The sequence below is a fragment of the Apium graveolens genome, chromosome 6, assembly GCF_009905375.1.
Source record: "Apium graveolens cultivar Ventura chromosome 6, ASM990537v1, whole genome shotgun sequence".
Lineage (NCBI taxonomy): Eukaryota > Viridiplantae > Streptophyta > Magnoliopsida > Apiales > Apiaceae > Apium > Apium graveolens.
Genome location: NC_133652.1, coordinates 98995844 through 99009904, shown reverse-complemented (window position 1 = coordinate 99009904; position 14061 = coordinate 98995844). Strand labels below are relative to the sequence as shown.

At 30.9% G+C, this 14061-nt stretch overlaps 1 long non-coding RNA gene across 4 annotated transcripts; it reads left to right on the top strand.

The window, feature by feature from the left end:
• The first annotated feature begins 11074 nt into the window (after positions 1-11074).
• LOC141668356 (uncharacterized) lies at positions 11075-13128 on the top strand. 4 transcript variants are annotated; one of them, XR_012553016.1, is made up of 4 exons: positions 11075-11462; positions 11988-12207; positions 12324-12446; positions 12585-13128. It is a non-coding gene; the product is annotated as an uncharacterized LOC141668356 (long non-coding RNA). The 4 variants fall into 4 exon arrangements; XR_012553015.1 differs by having other exon boundaries at positions 11988-12236; XR_012553017.1 differs by having other exon boundaries at positions 11076-11462; positions 11988-12188.
• Positions 13129-14061: the final 933 nt, after the last annotated feature.

The following is a 14061-nucleotide window of genomic DNA, read 5'->3' as shown; positions in this document are numbered from 1 at the left end:
AATTATTAAAAAATTTGAAATTCATTTTGCATGCCAGGATTAGAAAAATTTGGTAAAAGTACCCCTCCCGACAACGAGACTCGTTCCTGATTTACAGGATTAATTTTTTAAAATGATTTTTCGATGATCGAACCGTACGGATGTTAGGATATATTGATTTTAGTCATAAGAAAAAATTATTAAAAAATTTGAAATTCATTTTGCATGCCATGATTAGAAAAATCTGGTAAAAGTACCCCTCCCGACAACGAGACTCGTTCCCGATTTACAGGATTAATTTTTTAAAATAATTTTTTGACGATCCAACCGTACGGATGTTAGGATATATCGATTTTAGTCATAAGAAAAAATTATTAAAAAAATTTGAAATTCATTTTGCATGTCAGGATTAGAAAAATCTGGTAAAAGTACCCCTCCCGACAACGAGACTCGTTCCCGATTTACAGGATTAATTTTTTAAAATGATTTTTCAACGATCCAACCGTACGGATGTTAGGATATATCGATTTTAGTCATAAGAAAAAATTATTAAAAAATTTGAAATTCATTTTGCATGTCAGGATTAGAAAAATCTGGTAAAAGTACCCCTCCCGACAACGAGACTCGTTCCCGATTTACAAGATTAATTTTTTAAAATGATTTTTTGACGATCCAACCGTACGGATGTTAGGATATATCGATTTTAGTCATAAGAAAAAATTATTAAAAAGTTTGAAATTCATTTTGCATGTCAGGATTAGAAAAATCTGGTAAAAGTACCCCTCCCGACAACGAGACTCGTTCCCGATTTACAGGATTAATTTTTTAAAATGATTTTTTGACGATCCAACCGTACGGATGTTAGGATATATCGATTTTAGTCATAAGAACAAATTATTAAAAAATTTGAAATTCATTTTGCATGCCAGGATTAGAAAAATTTGGTAAAAGTACCCCTCCCGACAACGAGACTCGTTCCCGATTTACAGGATTAATTTTTTAAAATGATTTTTCGACGATCCAGCCGTACAGATGTTAAGATATATCGATTTTAGTCATAAGAACAAATTATTAAAAAATTTGAAATTCATTTTGCATGCCAGGATTAGAAAAATTTGGTAAAAGTACCCCTCCCAACAACGAGACTTGTTCCCGATTTACAAGATTAATTTTTTAAAATTATTTTTCGACGAACCAACTGTACGAATGTTAAGATATATCGATTTTAGTTATAAGAATAAATTATTAAAAAATTTGAAATTCATTTTGCATGCCAGGATTAGAAAAATCTGGTAAAAGTACCCCTCCCGTCAACGAGACTCGTTCCCGATTTACAGGATTAATTTTTTAAAATGATTTTTCGACGATCGAACCATACGGATGTTAGGATATATTGATTTTAGTCATAATAAAAAATTATTAAAAAATTTGAAATTCATTTTGCATGCCATGATTAGAAAAATCTGGTAAAAGTACCCCTCCCGACAACGAGACTCGTTCCCGATTTACAGGATTAATTTTTCAAAATAATTTTTCGACGATCCAACCATACGGATGTTAGGATATATCGATTTTAGTCATAAGAAAAAATTATTAAAAAATTTGAAATTCATTTTGCATGTCAGGATTAGAAAAATCTGGTAAAAGTACCCCTCCCGACAACGAGACTCGTTCCCGATTTACAGGATTAATTTTTTAAAATGATTTTTCAACGATCCAACCATACGGATGTTAGGATATATCGATTTTAGTCATAAGAAAAAATTATTAAAAAATTTGAAATTCATTTTGCATGTCAGGGTTAGAAAAATCTGGTAAAAGTACCCCTCCCGACAACGAGACTCGTTCTCGATTTACAGGATTAATTTTTTAAAATGATTTTTTGACGATCCAACCGTACGGATTTTAGGATATATCGATTTTAGTCATAAGAAAAAATTATTAAAAAATTTGAAATTCATTTTGCATGTCAGGATTAGAAAAATTTGGTAAAAGTACCCCTCCCGACAACGAGACTCGTTCCCGATTTACAAGATTAATTTTTTAAAATGATTTTTCGATGATCCAACCGTACGGATGTTAAGAAATATCGATTTTAGTCATAAGAACAAATTATTAAAAAATTTGAAATTCATTTTGCATGTCAGGATTAGAAAAATCTGGTAAAAGTACCCCTCCCGACAACGAGACTCGTTCCCGATGAACAAGATAATTTTTTTAAATGATTTTTTCAACGATCCAACCGTATGGATGTTAAGATATACTTATTTTAGTCACATGAAAGAAGTATTAAAAAATTTCAAATTCATCTCGAATGTCAGGATTAGAAAAATCTGGTAAAAGCACTTCTTCCCAACACGGGATTCATTCCCGATGAACAAGATAAATTTTTTAAAAGATTTTTTCACACTTGTTTGTGATGAGGTGGCACCATGTGATTGGTGAAAAAACATTCACTTGGATTGCTGAGTTGGTGTAATAAGAGTAGTTGAGTGAATGTATATTTATTATCAGCCATTAGATTAAAAAACGCTGCTACGCTTACACAACAGCTTTTGTTCAAATAAATGTTGTCAATGTTCATCTAAGACAACCTTTTTTCATAAAAAACCGTTGTCTGTAAGTCTGATTCTTGAAATTTCTGAAGTGTTGCTTGTGATGAGGTGGCACCATGTGATTGGGGAAAAAACATTCACTTGGATTGTTGAGTTGGTGTAATTAGAGCCGCTGATTAAAAGTAGATTTAATATCAGCCGTAAGATTTAAAAAAGTTGATCATCTAAGACAACGGTTTTTTTCAAAAAAACTGTTGTCACAATTTATTTCAGACAATAATTTTTCATAAAAAACCGTTGGGTGTTGCCTCGTACTAGATTTTTTTCATACCTAATGAAAAAGATAATTTTTTTTAATGATTTTTTAGAGGATCCAACCGTACGGATGTTAAGAAATACTCATTTTAGTTTCATGAAAAAAGTATTAAAAATTTTGAAATTCATCTCGAATGTCAGGATTAGAAAAATCTGGTAAAAGTACCCCTCCCAACAACGAGACTCGTTCCCGATTTACAGGATTAATATTTTAAAATGATTTTTCGACGATCCAACCATACGGATGTTAAGATATATCGATTTTAGTCATAAGAACAAATTATTAAAAAATTTGAAATTCATTTTGCATGCCAGGATTAGAAAAATTTGGTAAAAGTACACCTCCCAACAATGAGACTCGTTCCCGATTTACATGATTAATTTTTTAAAATGATTTTTCGACGATCCAACCGTACGAATGTTAAGATATATTGATTTTAGTTATAAGAATAAATTATTAAAAAATTTGAAATTCATTTTGCATGCCAGGATTAGAAAAATTTGGTAAAAGTACCCCTCCCGACAACGAGACTCGTTCCTGATTTACAGGATTAATTTTTTAAAATGATTTTTCGATGATCGAACCGTACGGATGTTAGGATATATTGATTTTAGTCATAAGAAAAAATTATTAAAAAATTTGAAATTCATTTTGCATGCCATGATTAGAAAAATCTGGTAAAAGTACCCCTCCCGACAACGAGACTCGTTCCCGATTTACAGGATTAATTTTTTAAAATAATTTTTTGACGATCCAACCGTACGGATGTTAGGATATATCGATTTTAGTCATAAGAAAAAATTATTAAAAAAATTTGAAATTCATTTTGCATGTCAGGATTAGAAAAATCTGGTAAAAGTACCCCTCCCGACAACGAGACTCGTTCCCGATTTACAGGATTAATTTTTTAAAATGATTTTTCAACGATCCAACCGTACGGATGTTAGGATATATCGATTTTAGTCATAAGAAAAAATTATTAAAAAATTTGAAATTCATTTTGCATGTCAGGATTAGAAAAATCTGGTAAAAGTACCCCTCCCGACAACGAGACTCGTTCCCGATTTACAGGATTAATTTTTTAAAATGATTTTTTGACGATCCAACCGTACGGATGTTAGGATATATCGATTTTAGTCATAAGAAAAAATTATTAAAAAGTTTGAAATTCATTTTGCATGTCAGGATTAGAAAAATCTGGTAAAAGTACCCCTCCCGACAACGAGACTCGTTCCCGATTTACAGGATTAATTTTTTAAAATGATTTTTTGACGATCCAACCGTACGGATGTTAGGATATATCGATTTTAGTCATAAGAACAAATTATTAAAAAATTTGAAATTCATTTTGCATGCCAGGATTAGAAAAATTTGGTAAAAGTACCCCTCCCGACAACGAGACTCGTTCCCGATTTACAGGATTAATTTTTTAAAATGATTTTTCGACGATCCAGCCGTACAGATGTTAAGATATATCGATTTTAGTCATAAGAACAAATTATTAAAAAATTTGAAATTCATTTTGCATGCCAGGATTAGAAAAATTTGGTAAAAGTACCCCTCCCAACAACGAGACTTGTTCCCGATTTACAGGATTAATTTTTTAAAATTATTTTTCGACGAACCAACTGTACGAATGTTAAGATATATCGATTTTAGTTATAAGAATAAATTATTAAAAAATTTGAAATTCATTTTGCATGCCAGGATTAGAAAAATCTGGTAAAAGTACCCCTCCCGTCAACGAGACTCTCCCGATTTACAGGATTAATTTTTTAAAATGATTTTTCGACGATCGAACCATACGGATGTTAGGATATATTGATTTTAGTCATAATAAAAAATTATTAAAAAATTTGAAATTCATTTTGCATGCCATGATTAGAAAAATCTGGTAAAAGTACCCCTCCCGACAACGAGACTCGTTCCCGATTTACAGGATTAATTTTTCAAAATAATTTTTCGACGATCCAACCATACGGATGTTAGGATATATCGATTTTAGTCATAAGAAAAAATTATTAAAAAATTTGAAATTCATTTTGCATGTCAGGATTAGAAAAATCTGGTAAAAGTACCCCTCCCGACAACGAGACTCGTTCCCGATTTACAGGATTAATTTTTTAAAATGATTTTTCAACGATCCAACCGTACGGATGTTAGGATATATCGATTTTAGTCATAAGAAAAAATTATTAAAAAATTTGAAATTCATTTTGCATGTCAGGGTTAGAAAAATCTGGTAAAAGTACCCCTCCCGACAACGAGACTCGTTCTCGATTTACAGGATTAATTTTTTAAAATGATTTTTTGACGATCCAACCGTACGGATTTTAGGATATATCGATTTTAGTCATAAGAAAAAATTATTAAAAAATTTGAAATTCATTTTGCATGTCAGGATTAGAAAAATCTGGTAAAAGTACCCCTCCCGACAACGAGACTCGTTCCCGATTTACAGGATTAATTTTTTAAAATGATTTTTCGACGATCCAACCGTACGGATGTTAAGATATATCGATTTTAGTCATAATAACAAATTATTAAAAAATTTGAAATTCATTTTGCATGCCAGGATTAGAAAAATTTGGTAAAAGTACCCCTCCCGACAACGAGACTCGTTCCCGATTTACAAGATTAATTTTTTAAAATGATTTTTCGATGATCCAACCGTACGGATGTTAAGAAATATCGATTTTAGTCATAAGAACAAATTATTAAAAAATTTGAAATTCATTTTGCATGCCAGGATTAGAAAAATTTGGTAAAATTACCCCTCCCAACAACGAGACTTGTTCCCGATTTACAGGATTAATTTTTTTAAATGATTTTTCGATGATCCAACCGTACGAATGTTAAGATATATCGATTTTAGTTATAAGAATAAATTATTAAAAAATTTGAAATTCATTTTGCATGCCAGGATTAGAAAAATTTGGTAAAAGTACCCCTCCCGACAACGAGACTCGTTCCCGATTTACAGGATTAATATTTTAAAATGATTTTTCGACGATCGAACCGTACGGATGTTAGGATATATTGATTTTAGTCATAAGAAAAAATTATTAAAAAATTTGAAATTCATTTTGCATGCCATGATTAGAAAAATCTGGTAAAAGTACCCCTCCCGACAACGAGACTCGTTCCCGATTTACAGGATTAATTTTTTAAAATAATTTTTCGACGATCCAACCGTATGGATGTTAGGATATATCGATTTTAGTCATAAAAAAAATTATTAAAAAATTTGAAATTCATTTTGCATGTCAGGATTAGAAAAATCTGGTAAAAGTACCCCTCCCGACAACGAGACTCGTTCCCGATTTACAGGATTAATTTTTTAAAATGATTTTTCAACGATCCAACCGTACGGATGTTAGGATATATCGATTTTAGTCATAAGAAAAAATTATTAAAAATTTGAAATTCATTTTGCATGTCAGGATTAGAAAAATCTGGTAAAAGTACCCCTCCCGACAACGAGACTAGTTCCCGATTTACAGGATTAATTTTTTTAAATGATTTTTTGACGATCCAACCGTACGGATGTTAGGATATATCGATTTTAGTCATAAGAAAAAATTATTAAAAATTTTGAAATTCATTTTGCATGTCAGGATTAGAAAAATCTGGTAAAAGTACCCCTCCCGACAACGAGACTCGTTCCCGATTTACAGGATTAATTTTTTAAAATGATTTTTTTGACGATCCAACCGTACGGATGTTAGGATATATCGATTTTAGTCATAAGAACAAATTATTAAAAAATTTGAAATTCATTTTGCATGCCAGGATTAGAAAAATTTGGTAAAAGTACCCCTCCCGACAACGAGACTCGTTCCCGATTTACAGGATTAATTTTTTAAAATGATTTTTCGACGATCCAACCGTACAGATGTTAAGATATATCGATTTTAGTCATAAGAACAAATTATTAAAAAAATTGAAATTCATTTTGCATGCCAGGATTAGAAAAATTTGGTAAAAGTACCCCTCCCAACAACGAGACTTGTTCCCGATTTACAGGATTAATTTTTTAAAATTATTTTTCGACGAACCAACTGTACGAATGTTAAGATATATCGATTTTAGTTATAAGAATAAATTATTAAAAAATTTGAAATTCATTTTGCATGCCAGGATTAGAAAAATCTGGTAAAAGTACCCCTCCCGTCAACGAGACTCGTTCCCGATTTACAGGATTAATTTTTTAAAATGATTTTTTCGACGATCGAACCATACGGATGTTAGGATATATTGATTTTAGTCATAATAAAAAATTATTAAAAAATTTGAAATTCATTTTGCATGCCATGATTAGAAAAATCTGGTAAAAGTACCCCTCCCGACAACGAGACTCGTTCCCGATTTACAGGATTAATTTTTCAAAATAATTTTTCGACGATCCAACCATACGGATGTTAGGATATATCGATTTTAGTCATAAGAAAAAATTATTAAAAAATTTGAAATTCATTTTGCATGTCAGGATTAGAAAAATCTGGTAAAAGTACCCCTCCCGACAACGAGACTCGTTCCCGATTTACAGGATTAATTTTTTAAAATGATTTTTCAACGATCCAACCGTACGGATGTTAGGATATATCGATTTTAGTCATAAGAAAAAATTATTAAAAAATTTGAAATTCATTTTGCATGTCAGGGTTAGAAAAATCTGGTAAAAGTACCCCTCCCGACAACGAGACTCGTTCTCGATTTACAGGATTAATTTTTTAAAATGATTTTTTGACGATCCAACCGTACGGATTTTAGGATATATCGATTTTAGTCATAAGAAAAAATTATTAAAAAATTTGAAATTCATTTTGCATGTCAGGATTAGAAAAATCTGGTAAAAGTACCCCTCCCGACAACGAGACTCGTTCCCGATTTACAGGATTAATTTTTTAAAATGATTTTTCGACGATCCAACCGTACGGATGTTAAGATATATCGATTTTAGTCATAATAACAAATTATTAAAAAATTTGAAATTCATTTTGCATGCCAGGATTAGAAAAATTTGGTAAAAGTACCCCTCCCGACAACGAGACTCGTTCCCGATTTACAAGATTAATTTTTTAAAATGATTTTTTCGATGATCCAACCGTACGGATGTTAAGAAATATCGATTTTAGTCATAAGAACAAATTATTAAAAAATTTGAAATTCATTTTGCATGCCAGGATTAGAAAAATTTGGTAAAATTACCCCTCCCAACAACGAGACTTGTTCCCGATTTACAGGATTAATTTTTTTAAATGATTTTTCGATGATCCAACCGTACGAATGTTAAGATATATCGATTTTAGTTATAAGAATAAATTATTAAAAAATTTGAAATTCATTTTGCATGCCAGGATTAGAAAAATTTGGTAAAAGTACCCCTCCCGACAACGAGACTCGTTCCCGATTTACAGGATTAATTTTTTAAAATGATTTTTCGACGATCGAACCGTACGGATGTTAGGATATATTGATTTTAGTCATAAGAAAAAATTATTAAAAATTTTGAAATTCATTTTGCATGCCATGATTAGAAAAATCTGGTAAAAGTACCCCTCCCGACAACGAGACTCGTTCCCGATTTACAGGATTAATTTTTTAAAATAATTTTTCGACGATCCAACCATATGGATGTTAGGATATATCGATTTTAGTCATAAAAAAAATTATTAAAAAATTTGAAATTCATTTTGCATGTCAGGATTAGAAAAATCTGGTAAAAGTACCCCTCCCGACAACGAGACTCGTTCCCGATTTACAGGATTAATTTTTTAAAATGATTTTTCAACGATCAAACCGTACGGATGTTAGGATATATCGATTTTAGTCATAAAAAAAAATTATTAAAAAATTTGAAATTCATTTTGCATGTCAGGATTAGAAAAATCTGGTAAAAGTACCCCTCCCGACAACGAGACTCGTTCCCGATTTACATGATTAATTTTTTAAAATGATTTTTCGACGATCCAACCGTACGGATGTTAGGATATATCGATTTTAGTCATAAGAAAAAATTATTAAAAAATTTGAAATTCATTTTGCATGTCAGGATTAGAAAAATCTGGTAAAAGTACCCCTCCCGACAACGAGACTCGTTCCCGATTTACAGGATTAATTTTTTAAAATGATTTTTCGACGATCCAACCGTACGGATGTTAAGATATATCGATTTTAGTCATAAGAACAAATTATTAAAAAATTTGAAATTCATTTTGCATGCCAGGATTAGAAAAATTTGGTAAAAGTACCCCTCCCAACAACGAGACTCGTTCCCGATTTACAGGATTAATTTTTTAAAATGATTTTTCGACGATCCAACCGTACAGATGTTAAGATATACTCATTTTATTCACATGAAAAAAGTATTAAAAAATTTGAAATTCATTTTGCATGCCAGGATTAGAAAAATCTGGTAAAAGTACCCCTCCCGATAACGAGACTCGTTCCCGATTTACAGGATTAATTTTTTAAAATGATTTTTCGATGATCCAACCATACGGGTGTTAGGATATATCGATTTTAGTCATAAGAAAAAATTATTAAAAAATTTGAAATTCATTTTGCATGCCAGGATTAGAAAAATCTGGTAAAACTACCCCTCCCGACAACGAGACTCGTTCCCGATTTACAGGATTAATTTTTTAAAATGATTTTTCGACGATCCAACCGTACGGATGTTAAGAAATACTCATTTTAGTCACATGAAAAAAGTATTAAAAAATTTGAAATTCATCTCGAATGTCAGGATTAGAAAAATCTGGTAAAAGTACCCCTCCCGACAACAAGACTCGTTCCCGATTTACAGGATTAATTTTTTAAAAGGATTTTTTGACGATCCAACCGTACGGATGTTAGGATATATCGATTTTAGTCATAAGAAAAAATTATTAAAAAATTTGAAATTCATTTGCATGCCAGGATTAGAAAAATCTGGTAAAAGTACCCCTCCCGACAACGAGACTCGTTCCCGATTTACAGGATTAATTTTTTAAAATGATTTTTTGACGATCCAACCGTACGGATGTTAAGATATATAGATTTTAGTCATAAGAACAAATTATTAAAAAATTTGAAATTCATTTTGCATGCCATGATTAGAAACATCTGGTAAAAGTACCCCTCCCGACAACGAGACTCGTTCCCGATTTACAGGATTAATTTTTTAAAATGATTTTTCTCAGACGTTGTCGTATAAACTATGTACAACAGGCTTTTTAAAAATACCGTTGTGTGATTCAACAACGGTTTTTTTCTTGGAAACTGTTATTGACATTGTTTTTAAATAACCTTTTTTGGTTATAAACCGTTGTATGAATTTGGAACTATTTATTTGGTTGATATTACATCCCACAATTGTTTTATATTAAAAACTGTTGTATGACTTTTGTTAAGACAACACATTTTAAATTTCAGACAATTATTTTTAATGCCATATATTTTATTGACTTTGTTAATATATATTCCTTAAACTGTTGATGTTAATATATATTGATTTTATTCACTTAAAAAATATTTTAAATTTTCAAATATATCTTGCTTGAAATTATAACGAAAATGTAGTGAAAGTGGTAGTTCCTAAAATGGATTTCGTTCCTGCTTAACAAAATATTTTTTTAAAATGATTGTTTTCTAATATCCAACCATATGGATATTAATATATATTTGTTTAAGTGAATTATAAATTAATGAAAATGTTAGATTGAATTTTATTACATTAATATGTAATCTAAAATTTTATGTAATAATTTATAAATTCAAAAAAATATCTTGCATAACTTTACAAGAAGATTCTAGTTGAAGTACTACTTTCTCAAACTAGACACGTTCCTCATTAACAAAATGATTATTTAAATAAATTTTTCGACGATCCAACCATACGGATGTTAAAATATATTAATTTTGATTATCTTCTTATAAAATAAAGTAAAATTAAAAAAATTATAAAATAATACGTATAAATAAAAAAATATCTATTTACCCCTATTTCACCTTAAACCCCACTTTTTCATTTTCCCCTTGTTTAAATTTTCATTTCCCCCTTCACCCAAATTTCACTTTTTAGGCCATTTTTTCATTCCATCTCCTCTATTTTTAGTTTGCCCCCAAGTGAAAATTTTATTTCCCCCTTATATCTCCCCCCATTTTGTTAACCCCGTTTATATCTCCTTCTCATCGGTCTCTGCTCTCACCCGTCTATTTTCCCTGTTCTCTCTCTCCCAACTCTCCCTTCTCATCACTGACTCTCTCTCTCCATCTCCCCATTCTTTCTGTCCCAACTCCCCCTTCTCATGGATCTCTCTCTCTCTCTCTATCTCCCCATCTTTTGTTCACTCATTTCCCCTTTACATGGTAGTCCATCTCCCTCTCTAAGCTGTAACTCCCTTTCTCTCATGTTCTCTCTCTTTGAACTTCCTATGCGGCCTCTCTTTCCATCACACCATCTGTGTAATTAAAACCTAATTTTTAACACCTCAATTTACTCTAACCTCTCACCTCTCTAAATCCAAACCCAAACCCCAATTCAAATCTTAGAAACTAACCCCTAACTCGAGTTATTCAAAAGCTCGATTTCAAACGCAAACCCTAGTTCGATTTTTGGGTTAAAGGTATACACTTGTCTTATTTCTTTTTTAAATGATTTTATTTTCATTGCCTTGGGTTTTATATTCTTTTCATATATTATTAAAGGAGCTCATATGTTCAATTAATGTATTAGTATTAAAAACCTACTAATTTGTTATGTCATGTAATTTTATACTGCAATTTTTATTTCATCCATTTTGCAGGTGGTCCTATGATATTAATTAATTTTTGATTGCTCACTCTTATCGGTGTATGTATGTTTTCTTAGCTGCTGGATAAATTTTAGTTATATGATTGCTCAATTCACATATTTTGTTTTAATAGATTCTTGATTTTTGGATGCTTTTAATATATGATTTGTTCTTATCTTGATTTTATTCCTTTTAATTAATATTTTTTGCTTCAGATTAAATAAATTTTCATGCTGTCTATTCTAAACAAAGTTATATGATTGATTTAAGAAATTATTGGTTTTGCAAGTACTATGATTCAAGAATGCATGTATCTTAACTTTTTTCTATTTTTATCAAACTATTGGTTGTTTGTAGTACCTGGTAAACAAGTTTGAATGGGATGCGGAGAGATTATATAAACTTTGTTGATATGTTTAACCAAGCCCATGTATAGATTGTTGCTAGAGGAGGAAATAAGTTATCTAGAGTTGCAACTGTTGTAGGGGTATTGTCTCAATAGAAAGGATGATACTTGTTGGAAGCCAACATCCACACCAGGAACATAGAAGACAAGATGTGAGTGATGGGTTAGAAGGTGTGGTCGAATCTTGTGATTTGGTGGAGGTCTTTATTAATTGTCTTGTGTGAATACAAAATAAAATAGAAGCTTACACAACTCTCATGTATCAACAACATATACTTTTTTTGCAGGTTGAACTTGACTAACCAAAGATTGCCAAGTTGGTATCGTTGAAGAGTGTATTGAAGATTCTTGTGTGAACTGTACAAAGATAACTGCTAGAAGAAAATGGAGTTTGTAAAAGTGATCATTAGGTTTGAACTTTTTGTTTTAAATTAAACCTGAAGTATTTTATTATTTGCATAAATTGATACATGGAATTGAATTTATGAAGAGAGGAAGTTTTAGTCACGAGGAGCTTAATGTTTTTGTTTCTCTATTGGAATTTGTAGGACAAAACAAGACCCGAGAGCAAAGACCACGAGAATGTCTTGGACAACTGCCAACCACAGAAAAATCAATTATTAATCTTCAAGCCATGGGAATCAAAATTTATGGATGATATGAACCTATTACAGGGGATTCAAAAGCTAAAAATTCATTGGAAAATATAGTTGGATATAGTTGAGCAAAAAAGGTATTTATAGTTGGCATATTAGTGCGTATAATAGAGAAAGCGTCATGTGTGTTTGCACATGTAAATGTCACCTGAATTTCTAAAGAAAGTTAACTCAGATTTTTCATTTTTATATGTTTTAACAAGCAATATAGAGTCCCGAAGTACATGTACTCGAATGGTCTTATTTTTCTTAAGATAGAACTTGGTTATACTTAGTTGGTTTTTAGTTGAAATGGTGTAATGGATGGTTGGTTGATTGCTGGAGTAATGGAGGGTTGGTTGTTTGCTAGTGTAATGGTGATGACTTGGTTGTAATCTCAATGGTTTTTCTTTGGATTTTAAATTTGATGGCATATTAATTTTACAATGTTGCTTTATTTGCTTTGCATTTGGAAACCATTGTCTGAGGGGATTTTAACCCGTAAGTTATCCAGTTAAAAAATTGTTATATTTTGTTTCACACAATAATTTCAAAAACTAAAAGCTTGTTATATTGACTTTCGCACAATACCAAACTGAATAAAAAACCCTTCTCTATAAAACTAATTATGTTCAGACAACACCATTTGTTATAAAAAGAATCATGTCTTAAACACTAACTCAACACATTGTAAACTAAAAGACAAGTGTGAAACTAAATCACACAATACAAGAAACACGACAAATCTTGTATGAGAAGAGTTCCTATAACACAAAACAAAATGCAAGTGTTGTCTGTAGAATTTTACTACAAGAGCTATTTAATTCATTTGTGAGGACAATAAGAGTTGTATTACTTGTTTTGTTCTTATATTATTATGGACACACTACACAACCGTTTCCAGAACACTTGACTAATACAGATGTTTACAATATAAGTTACAAGAATGCGTTGTCTATTCTGGATGTAATACAACACGTTTACTACTCTGGTCGTTGTCTGTGCTCATTCACACAACAGTTTTTTCCGGTTGTCTGATCCATGTAAGAGACGGCGGCTCAATAGTCAACGGTTTTTCAGGGTATCAGATAATGGGCAAAAACCGTTGTGTGAGCCGGTTTTCCTTGTAGTGTTAATTTGTCCATAAAAATATATCTCAAGTACAAGTGATGTTTTATAAAAGTAGGTAAAATAAATACCAACTTAAATGATTAGGATTTTGAAAATTAAACTAATTTGGATAAGAACAAAAATATTGTACACTAATTTTATTTGAAATCTTCACAATTGGTAGATTGAGCTAAATAAAAAGAATTCCCACGAAAAAATTAATGTTCATCTTCATCATCAAAGGTCATTCTAGTTTTAAATCTTTTCAAGTATTCTTTCA